This window comes from Falco cherrug, chromosome 6 (assembly GCF_023634085.1).
Source record: "Falco cherrug isolate bFalChe1 chromosome 6, bFalChe1.pri, whole genome shotgun sequence".
Lineage (NCBI taxonomy): Eukaryota > Metazoa > Chordata > Aves > Falconiformes > Falconidae > Falco > Falco cherrug.
This window is the reverse complement of record NC_073702.1, coordinates 66905748-66918155: the sequence shown is the minus strand read 5'-3', so window position 1 is coordinate 66918155 and position 12408 is coordinate 66905748.

The following is a 12408-nucleotide window of genomic DNA, read 5'->3' as shown; positions in this document are numbered from 1 at the left end:
GGGCCGCGCGCGCCGCGGGGAGCCGCCGCGTGGAAGCGCGTCCCCGGCCGCGGGTGCCGGCGCCGCGGCCACGCGAGACCGCGGCCGGCCGCGCACGTGCACGCGGGGAGGCGGTGGGAGCGGGTGTGCGCGTGCGCCGGCTGCCGGGCGGCCACCGGGCGGGGGGCGCGGGTGGGCGGTGGGGGGGACCGGGGACCGGGCCCGCGCGCAGCCGACGGGCAGCGCCGCGTGGCCACGGCCGGTGACGGGAGGCAGCTAGCACGTGGCCGCGCGGCCCCCGCACCGCCGGGGACGGCGCGCGGCGGCCGTTATCCCCCGCGGCCTGAGGGCACCGGCCGCTGCCCACCGCCCCGCTCGCGTCTCGCCTCCGCCGCCGCGGGCGGGCGGGCTGCCCGGGCAGCCGAGGCAGCGGCGGGCTCCGGCCGGGCGCGGGGAGCGGCTGCCCGGCGGTCCGAGCCCCCGGCTGCGGCTGCGCCTGGGGCCCGGCGGCAAATCCCCCCGCCGCAACGGCCGCGGGTCACCCCGGGGCAGCCGTGCGGGCGGTGCGGGAGGAAGGCGAGCAGCGCCTCACGCAAATGGGTTGTGACACCGGCACGTCGCCCCTGCGCAGCCACCAGCGCCCCCCTCCCCCCCCCCGCCAGGCTTCCCCCGGCCGCCGGCACCCCCGGGAGCGCCGCAGCGGGCTGGCGGCACCCGCGGGACCGCCGCCTGCCTTTATGTAATGCCAGCGTGGGCTTCGGCGTGCGCTGCCAAGTAGGAAAGGCTGGTGCTTGGTGCCATTTTAGGCTTAAGCCTACACTTTAAAAGTTAATTCAGTCAGTTGGTTTAAGCTTAAGGATTTTATGCTCTTTCCCTGCACCGTTTTAACAAGCGACCGTTCGCATGCTTCACGTTCGGGGTGGGGGTGGGTGGCAGCGATGATTTATAAAAGAGAGATCGCATTCTTTTTTAATTAAGTATCCTTGTAGATTTTATCTTCCCCGAATTTGACAGGAGCACGTAAGACATTACATGAGTCTGGCAAACCTTACCTGCCCTTTCTACTAACAGCTTGTAGAAAACCACACCGTTTCCCATTAAACAAAAAGAACCAAAACAAAACCCAAACAAAAAAAAAAAGGTAAGGTGGGAGAGGGAAGTCCAGTTTTGTAACCTATGGCCAGTTACAGCAATTACATTTTTTGGCTACATGTAATGACTGTGAAATTAGCAAAGTATCCAACTTGACAGCTTTTTGTGAAATGCTTTACTTACGCAATAAACTCGGCTGGTGCTGCCGTTCCTATTGAATAGGTTCCTTTTGCCTTTTAGTAAAACCACACAGCCAAGTGCTCTAATTATATTGTAATGGTTTCACTTTTTTTCCAGAGTGAAAGGAGTTAAGTCTAAAGGTGTTTATTGTAAAATAAATAGGTTGAGGATGGATCCTGCCATGAAGGCTGATCGATTCCAGCATGAAGGGTGTATCAGATAGAAGTAGCAAGGCAAGTACGCAGCAGGCAGGTTGCAAGTAAATGTGCAGGTTGAACAGGTGAGCTCTGAGCACTGATGTGAATTTAACAGATAAATCTTTTGTTTGTTATCTCTGAAACTGCATTTCCCTCTGAGAAGCCGACTTTTCTGTGTTGTTTTTTGTTCATTTTTGTAGTAAAATCAAATAGAAACCCACACAAGTCAATAGAGAAATAAGGGGGGGGGGGGAATCTGAGATACATCTTCTGCTCCACAAATAACTCAGCATTTTCTAGATACTTGCTATTTTCTTTAGACCTAAGCAATACAAAGAGCATCTCTCTCACCATTTCAGATTTTCAGCGCTTCCTTTAGAAGCAGTTCTTTAACATTTCATTCTTCCATTTACGTTGCTCTTCTAAATTTGGCATTTAGGGCTTTTGGCATCTTTACAGTGTCATATTCCATGAATAATCCTAACAGATAATAGTTTGTTGATTTTAACTTTGACTGCTCTTTTTACTATTATTAATAGATAGCTGTTTAAAGAAGCCCTTAAGAGCAGGAACTACCAGCATTGTAACTCCTCCGATGATTCACTTGAATGAAGGATACATTTTATTAACAAGACAAGTGTTCTGCAGTTAGCAGTTCATTCACTCTTTAAAAGATGAAGAGAACTTCCCGATAACTTTCCTGAGCCTGTTAGCACTATGAAGGCTGAAGTTTATAGTATGATTTGCCCTCTCCCTTTACTGTAAGGCTAATTGAAGGTTTACTTAAAGGGTACCATGTTTTGACACCTGGCCCAGATGCTAAGTAGTGCCAGATCTCAGTTGGATTCTGCTTGAATGCTTTACTTAGTGGGATTAAGGAAAGGCAACCATAAGGCAAGAGCAAGCCAGTGGAATCCCAAACTCAATTTCAGAGCCCTTGAGAAAATATTTGCCAGTTTGAACTCCACCTCATTTCTGCTCTATAGTGCTGGCCTGAGGCGTTGTAGCTACTAGGGACCCAAGCCCAGGAGGAGACCTGAAGGGCCTCAGCTAAGCATAAAGAAGCACGAGCATATTGTTGCAATAACAGCATTCATTGAAAAGGGAGTGAGCCAAGTTGTCTTCAGGCAATGCAGGTAGCAAGCTTAGATTGGCTTCCCAGCCAGACAAGTCCCGGTTTTTTTTTCACCATTTGAACTTGTGCTACACAAGTCATTTATTCAAATGTTCATTTTTTCCCCCCTTCATGCCTTTGGCTCAAAAGCTACTCTGTGACACTGTGGCAATCTCTGAAAAATTCCAGGTCACCAGGGAGGGGAGTTGTGGTGCTACAGCAAGAGAACTCTTTAGGAAAGAAATCACCGTCACTCTCAAGTACAACGGGCCATTACTCACTTGACCACACTGCAACTAGACTTCAGCCACTGCCACCTACAAAAATGTGTTCAGAGCCCCTGGAAAGCTGAAAGCACTGTTCACAGTTGTGTGGAGTTTTATAAGGATGGGCTATGGAGGCTCCTTAGATGTTTGCCCGTAGAAACTGTGAGGTGGCAGGCCCTCCCACTGGAGAATGCCCTCTCTGTATTAGTTCAAAGGATCTAGTCAGCTGGAGATTCCCCTGCGCAGCGGTGAGGAACCACGGTGGCTAGCAGGCAGGCAGCAGAGCTGGCAGTGCTTGTTGCTGCAGCAGGCCCTGAGCTGGGAGTCGGAAGACCTCAGTGTGCTGAAAGCTGGTTCGATGACAGGGAGCAGAAGAATGATCCTAAATTTAGAGGCCTTTTTGCTTCCTGTGCTGTGCCACATACATTTGGAACAAGCAAGAATCCGACCCGAAACCTTTAGCGAGGCTTCTTGTAGATCCTTGCAATAGCCTGCAGCACTCAGTAGGCAGAGATACGGCATGAGATGTCGAAAGCACTTTCAGCACCAACTAATTTTGGCAGTTTGATTCTGTAAAAACTATTGCTATGGTACCAGTACATCGTCTATCACATTTCTCTACCACGCATCTTGAAACTAGGCCACCCTACAGCTAGACGCAAGAGTCATGGAGTCCAGAAGGAAAGCAGAGCACTCTGGTGTGCGGAGCCAGTTCCTTGCAATTTACATGCATTTTACATTAAGAACCTAATGAGCAAACAAGTCCCTTGCCCAGAAAGACAAGCCCCCACCGGTAACTAGGCTTCTTTCTGCCTGCTCTTGGGATGACTTTTAGTGATGATTCCTGTGTTGCCAGCCACCCCATGTGTGCAGCTGGAGGGGGTCGGTGCCCCCTCCTGCAAGGCAGCCCAGAGCTCAGCAACTGTCTTCTGGAATAGGGCGCAATTTCTTTACCTGAGTGTGCTGCCGCTGGAAGGGTGCTTCGCCCTGGGGATTGCCTAGTGGATGGAGGCTAATATTTACTGCGGGTTCCTACGTGCTGGCTAGGGTTCAAAGGGACTGGATCAGATGGGCTGGATTGCCTTCTAGAGGGAAGCCAGGTAGGCTGGCCCCCTGCCCCCGCGGCGGGTGTCCAGCTGAACTCTGCACTAACCGCATGTGCAATGTCAGGAGTCAGGCACTGACTCACTGAAATTGGGCAGGTACTTAAATTAGGGAGCTTGGAATTCACCTTAAATTATTTAGGCGTGTATTTGATATAAATACACTTCAAAGAGACTGAATAGGTTTGCCAAAGGAAAAAAAAAGGAGAAAAAAAAAAGAAAGCACACAGGTTCCATCTTAGATTAAAATTAAAAACCAAAGCGATTCTTAGGACTTTCAGAGAATCTGAAAGGCACCATTAAAAAAAACCAGTCCAATTAACTAACCTGGTTTGCAGTATAACGTGGTCTGCAATTCAAAGTTTATAAAAACTGAAATATTTAATGGCAACATGATAACCAACTTTGCATACCTTAATGCTTTTCATTGCCAGTCAGATTGAAAGGACATGTATGGACACATTACACAGGAATATTTAGAATCTCTGTTGGCCCACAGGCAACAATACTGAACAAGTAACGTGCTGCGGGCAATATCCATACATTGTTATAACCCAGGCAGAAAAGAACAGTGGCAGACACCTGAACTTCATTTATAGTTTTAAACTTCCTGTGGCTGCAAGCAGCATTGGAGGGTTCTGCCAGCAACATATTACACTGGTTGGGAAACAGTGGCTTAGAGTGCCAGTTAATATAATTGGTGGGTTGTTTTTTTTTCCTGAAAAACAAAATTGTTACATGATATTCTGTCTTTTTAAAAAAATTATTTTATAACACCACTGCATCTTAGAATCATAGATTCATAGAATCATTTGCAAAAAACCTTTAAGATCACCGAGTCCCACCATTAACCTACCACTGCCAAGTCCACCACTAAACCACATCCCTAAGTGCCACATCTACATGTCTTTTGAAGACCTACAAGCATGGTGACTCAACCACTTCCCTGGGCAGTTTGTTCCAATGGTTGACCACCCTTCCAGTGAAGAATTTTTCCTAATATCCAATCTAAACCTCCCCTGGTGCAACTTGAGGTTGGGTACCCTGAGAACAACTGCTCTTACTATTAAACACAGAGGCAAAGAAGGCACTAAGTACCTCAGCCTTTTCCTCACCCTTTGTCGCTATTCCCCCCTGCATCCAATAAAGGATGGAGATTCTCCTTAGCCCTCCTTTTGTTGCTAATGTATTTACAGCACATTTTTTATTGTCTTCTACGGCAGTAGCCAGATTAAGTTCTAGTTGGGCTTTGGCCCTTCTGATTTTCTCCCTGCATAACCTCACAACGTCCTTGTAGTCCTCCTGAGTAGCCTGCTCTCTTGTTATTAGGTACAACGATAGACACTGTTGGAAACTTTTCAAAAATGCTGTTTACCTAGCCTTCATGGAGATGGCTAAGAAATAGCATTATTGTATTACTTGCTGAATTGACTATATCAAAATAGAGAATCCACACGGTATCTTTGGATATGAACCAAAAAAAAAAAAAATAATAAAAAAAGCCAGCTCATCTCCAAATGCATGTGGGTTGGAAATCTTACACTTAAAGAGTTTAGCTCACAGAAAAAAAGTTTCAAAGAAATGAACATTCATTATAAAAAAACCCTTTTCTAGTCTGAAGTAGCACCAGAGCACACTGGCAAGACAGCAGATATGTAACAGTTGAGCACCAAAGGAAGGAGAATTTGATATAAAAGCTTAAAAAAAAAATCAGATCAAAGCTGCAGTGGAAGACGGAGTAGAACAGAAATGTAAAGGAGCTTCAAGAACAGAGTAACTAACCCAGCGAGCAACCTAAAATCTCCTTCTGTGCTGCGGCAGTTTACTTATACATCACTTGCACCCATAACTGTTTAAAAACTGACAAATGTGAGCAATTTCACTCTTGGAAACACAAGCCTTTCTTAATCTCTTGGCAATGAAATCACAGTTCTCTTTATAGTAGTTCAGCCAAGAACTGTGCCATTGTATGTTCTCTCACAGCTTTGCATTTAAAAAGAAGTAATGCTCACTTAATGCACAGTCATTGTATTATCTACACCATAACTAACTCTCAGTGATCAAACATTTATCCCATAACGGTCTGTTTGCGAAATTCTGTCTTATGTCTAAAAGAGGTAAATACAGCAGGGAAAGTCCTTTCTCTCAAAGACATCCACATCTCCCAACCGAGTGCAAACAGCACACTCCCCTTTGTGTGCTTAACACTCCATTCCATATCCTGCCCATTATACAGAGACATAATATTTTGGGCCTGGTGCATAGCCTCATGCCTCATTAAGATCGGTAAGTTTAAATTTTTGTAACAATATTATAAAAAAAAAAGACTGTGGTAAGTAATGTAGAAAACTAGGTTTCTTTGAGAAGTCAGCTGGCTGATTTGCTATGGTTTTTTTCTATGTAAACCCTTCTCTTTTTTAAAAATGGAAATAGCAGTATTCAGACTGCAGAAATCCTTATGGAAGGAGTCCTCTTTCTTTCAGAAGCTAAAACTGAAACAGCCTTTGTAGTTTGAGTCCTAGCTGCTTCTCTCATGGACATCATGTTGTACAATTCCTTTGACAAACAAGTCACTGTCTCAGAAGCAACTAACGATCTCTTTCCGGTCTTTACCTGCACTACTGTTGGGAAGCTACTCCTGAACCTTGCTCTTTGGGTGGATAGGAACCTTCCCTTCCGAACTGGCATTAGCATGGATCTCTGGTTCAAGGTTACTAGATCCTTTCACCCATCTAGTTATAACCCATCTAGTATAACCCAGTCATAACCTATGGTAATGACTTTGAGAACAATCACGTATTTAAAAAGTAAATGTATTTTGTTCAATATAAATTTGCCTTTGAAATTGGGAAAATTTAATCTGGACTGATTTTTTAATAAAAACTGTAGGTATGGGGACCTGGGTTTACAGGAAGAACACAAAATCCCTTAGCGGTTATTACTATATTAGAATGGGATTGAAAGCAATTATTTTTCATAGAAGTTCACATAAGAAATACTTCCAGTCATTAGTAACGTGACCATTTTTAGCAGCAGCAGTTCTCTTTAAGAAATACTAGATATTTAAACCCTGTTTATTTTTCTGCAGATATCTTATCTTAGCATATGTACGTGTAAAAGCCACCTTTAGCTTGTGGGCATACAGCATCTGAGCAGAGGTAAGGATATTCATAGTTTTTGTACATTGATATAAAATGTTAACATATTAACTTCCATAGGTTGACAAAAGCAACACAACTGTTTGATTAAAAAGAAGTCTTACAAATATAGACATTTTTTCTGTAATGTTCTCCTGCTAAACCCATTTTTTAATGAAAATAATGATGTGAGCAACTAAGTGTAATTGTAGAAAATTATTGCTAGTGATTTGCATATGAAATACACACCTTTTACTGCCTCTAGTTAGCATTGTTCAACTAGCTTATAAATAGTACAGCTGAAATGCTGCAAACAGAAAACAGTTTTCGATGGGCACATGCTATGAATGAAGAAATGTTCAGTCACAATGTGCAAGTTGGAGAGCTTTCATCAAAACTAGCCAAGAGGGAAAAAAGCTTCATTTCTTAATCACGCTCTGTTTTGGATAAGCTGGTCACATACAGAAAGCATCATGCTCATCTGCAGAGAGTAACGCTTTTTAAAATGAGTGTTTATGTTTTTTCTGAGGAGAAAAAAAAAGAAATCTAATCTATCACTACTTGTTTTAGATTTTTCTAATTACTTCTACATAACATTTCATTTTTATAATTTGCATTTAATAACTGCTAAAATGTGAACCTTGCAGTTGATGAGAGTCATTTACTGTAAACATTGAAAGCATAAAACTGTCTAGTTTTAAGATAGTTTTCTGTGCAAGTAAAGTACTCACTTTCATATACAATTTTAAAAGTAAAAATGTTGACCATTGTTCTAATAATAAAGCAGAGTATTTTTAGTCTTCAGTATTTGGGGGAAGGGAGGAAGGCAAAGTGCAATAGGGTAAAGAAGAAAACTTTAAAGCAAGATTTTTCATAATGTTGCTGCAACGTTACAACTCTCCTATACAGTTGTATTAAAATATGCCTCAAACTGGATTTTATAAATAAATTTCTTAAAAACCTGATAAATCTGAGAACTACTGCTTTATTTATCACTGGGACACCTGTCTGTCACTATTAGCCAAGACATTTTCGTATGATACGATCCCTCTTTTCTACTGCAGATAGACTTGCAATTTCATTACGTAAAGCTGGTAGAATACTGTTGAATACTGCTTTCCAGTTTACTAAATAAATTGTCTCGTTGCTGTTTCTATTTTGGAGAAAAAAGTTGCCTTTCCTCAGGAGCTATACCCTGACAAAAGCATTTTGCAAATAGGAAGGGATTAAAGTCAACTCGATGCATTGCAGAGAACAAATCTCCTACACATGAGGGAGCCAGAGCATTCCTCCAGCTGTCGGTGGCTGCGGATCTGGCAGCAACACCGGGAGCTGCGGGCACAGTCACACGCAAAAAAAAAATGCCCGAAGATGTGGACAAAGGTGATTGCCATGAAGCTTTGGTGTATCGACGGTCAATTTGTTTTACACCTGCTTCTCCCCTTCATGATTTACAGTAAGCTTTGTGCTTTATCTTTTTGCTTATATTAAAGGCATTTGCTATCAGGATTTTAGCTTACTGGCTACTTTCTTTTAGCTCTAGAAAAACAGGCTTACCCTAAATGAGAAGCACGTGAACACTAATTATGTAAATAATTAATGCATTTTAGGGATTGGTTTCTGAAAGGAAAAAAAAAAGAAGATAATTTAATGCAAAGACTGCCAAAACAGACGACTTCCACAACTGGAAATACTCTTTCCTTTGAACTGCTTTGAGACTGAAAAGCAGTTTGAGACTGTAAAGCTCTTTATTTTTTGTAAGATGCTGTGCAGGTAAAAGTACTTTGAAGACTACAGAGAATAAAAAAAAGTTTCATGCCTCACTCTTCTGTGAAATTGAAGTAGTTGATGAGAGTAGTGACAGCTAGTGATCTGACCTAGAAGCCACTTCCTTGATAAATCTGCAGCATGCCACAGTTGCTTGAGCTCGCCTTCCACATCTATGAAAATTCAAACACTACCTGCTCAGAAGAAAAAGCAATGGAGAGATCTCCCCAGCAGGTTTACCCCTGAGGAGGCTGGTCAGGCATCTTTAACAGCGCTTGGGGCAAGAAGCATTCCCCAGCTGCTCCAGAGAATGTTTCCTTAATGTTTCCATTAAACTAAAAAGGAGCTTTTTAATCTTTTAGCAACTTCCATCAAGTAGGACGCTAAGTTGACTGTGGGCCACCCGTGTACTCTTCATTGCAAATAAGGCAAGGCAGACGCTGGGTTACGTTAGGAGAAGCACAGCCACCTGATCAGCTCTGCCAGGCCATTAAATCCATGCAGTTCAATAAGCCTGGTTGTCCCTTTCCTTCAGCTGGCCAGAGGCAGGGACCCTCTATTCCTTGACAGAGTGTTTATTACCCAATTCTTGTAACTGCAAACCAGAAGTTCCTTATTTGGGTCAGAAGGAGTATGAGCCCTTGTACTCTATCCAGGGAATTGCTCAACAACTGGAAGGAAAGCTGCTGTGTTTCCTCACAGTTCAGATACTCCAGCTTCTAGGTTCCAGGTGGGTTCACCACCCTGCTTCCTCATGTCCTCCTTGTGGTCATGCAGACAGAACCGCAGGGTGGCATGCAAATGTGTCTGTGGTACCTTTCCCCTTGAGCAGAGAACACCTCACTTGATAGCTGAGATGATGGCTGGTATGGGCAAAAAGGAGAACATACTGTCTTCGAATAGCTGGAATTGGTGGGACAGTCTCTCCCCAGCCAAGCCAATAGGCCTGTAGGGTTCGGATGGAAGAGAGATTCTCTTCAAATTGCTGGAGCTGGCCAGCCCATCTGCCCACAGCTGGGGCCTCGATGTCTGGCCAGCTCATCAGCATCAGGGTGCTGACGTACGACGACAGTGCCCTCCATACAAACCTCCGCTGCATGGACTGCACGCACTGGACTTCATCCAGGTCTTTAGATACATGGTTTTTGTCCAGGCTGTACATCACCTCTACCACTGCAAGTTCCCTCAGATACTGGATACCACTCAGTGGTTGTCCACTTGCCTCAATAGTTTACAAGGTCTTCCTTCAGGGGATGCCTTTTCTTTGGACTCCACAGGAGCTGCCTCCAGAGGCTGCTGATTGTTGCTCCTTTTCCAATCCTTTTGCTGATGCTCCAGTCCCTCAAGGGGGATCCTAGTCGCTGGGCTTCCTTGCCCTCTAATTCCTGACTGTTGGCCCCAGTATCCCAGCACTGGAGCAGCTGGCTGATAATTAGCTCACCAGGTTGATAGCTATAATTTTTGTGCCTATCTTGCAGCTTACTCAGGGATAAGGAGCTAGCGATTTCTGGCTCGTTTATTATTTCTCTTTCCTCTCCTGTTCTTGTGACTGCTTTGCTGCACAACCGGCTGCCTTTCTGATTCCCCCTCCTGCTCCCTTAGAAGCTTCTTCCTCCCTGACTAAACGAGTTGACTTCTGCTTCCATTGTTTCTTTCTGACTACAGGGGTGACTGATACAATTGAGAGTTGGGTGACTGGCTTAGCCACAGTCCCATTCATATGTCTTCAGATCCAGAGACCCTCTCTCCCCCCCTGAGGGTGCTGAACAGTGCTCAGCAGGCACAAGCCAGGCCCAGCATGGTGAGAGAAGTTGCAACCCTTTAGCACAGTTAGGGCATCCTTCTCTAAAATGTTCTGTCACTTTATCAGGATCCTGCACTTGTTCAGGGGTCAAGTCCCACATCACTGGAGGTGAAAACTGTTCTAGATACCTGCCTATATTCTCCCATGCACCCTGCCACCCATGCCCACACTGCCTCAGGGCACATCTCTGTGTGATATTCTTAAATAGTTAACCTCAGGAAAAGCTGGAAACAGATTCTTGAGACACATCAATGTGAGCATTCTGATTACCCAGGGATGTTAAAAATACTGAATAGTCATTGTAACAAGGTGGAAAGCCACAACCCTGCAGGAGATAAAGGGGAAGGTGCTGTTCTTTGTTTCCTCAAAAATTGGTTCTCAGAGGAAAAGAAGGAAAAGGTGTAATTGTTAATTGTCTCCACGAGATGGTTCCCGAAGTACTGGGACAGCAGCAATTCAGTGCCCAAACACCAGATAAGGCTCAGGGCCAGTGCTTTCGTCATAGTTCTCCTGGGTAAAACACAACCCAGTGCTACGTGGCACAGCAAACTACAAAAGCCAAACCCAGCCTTTAACAAGCTCTCCAATTTAAATGTACAGCAAGAGAGGGAGCATGACACAGAGTGGGTAAGGGAACAAATAAACCTGCATCGAGAACAAATAACATCGCGACCAGCAACAGCGGTATAGTAAGTTCCCTCTAGCACACACTGGTCAAATGTCTCATTACCTTGAACCCTGCATGTCCTACACTGGCTGCCAAAAAGGACTGTGGTGGCCTCACCCTGGATGGCAGATAAGCACCTCACAGCAGCTCAATCACTGCCCCCCACAGCAGAATAGGGGAGAGAATCAGAAGGGCAACAGTGAGAAGATTTGTGGGTTGAGTTACAGTTTAATATGTAAAAGGAGAAAATGAAAACAAACCAAAGAAAAATGAGTGATGCAAAAGCAATCGCCACCAGCCAACTGATGCCCAGACAGCCTCCAATCAAGAGACCCCCCGGAACACCCCTAACACCCCATCCACAGTTTTTATTGCTGAACATGATGTTATATGGTGCAAAACATCTCTGTGGCCAGTTCAGGTCAGCTGTCCCAGTTGTGCCGCTTCCCAGCCCCTTGCCCACAACCAACCCACTTGGTGGATGTGAGAGGGAGGGGCAGAGAAAGCCTTGGTGCTATGCAAGCACTGTTGAGCAACAGCCAAAAGACCAGCATATTAGCAACGCTGTTTTGGTCAAAAGTCCAAACACAGCACCACATGGGATGCTATGAAGAAAATCAACTCCACCACAGCAAGACCCAGTACATCAGGGTAAAGTTTTGTTCTCCTTACCATACCCAGTGAATCTGCTCCTGAACTGGCTTATTTTGGGCTCACAGCCCAACAGGGATAATATGAAAGTCATGCAGGTCATGAGAGGACTACCCCATTCGTCAGGACCCAGCACACATGGCCACCAGGAGAGGCTGACGGAGCTGGGGCTGCCCTGCCTGATGTGGCTAACAGGCAACCGAACTGCAGCACACAGCTGCAGGATTGGGAATTAGCAAAGGTACTGGAGCCAGACAATTCTTAGCAGCGGCAGGTGATAAATAATGGGCGACAGCCACCAGCTATGGTGAGGGAGGTTCACGCTGGACATCAGGATAACTCCTTCAGAAGGAAGGTGGAGCAGCACTGGGACTTGCTGCATAGGGAACCTTGTAGAAGCTCCATGCCTGGTAGCAGCTCATGCTGGCAAACAGTTCACTTCAAATAGGAG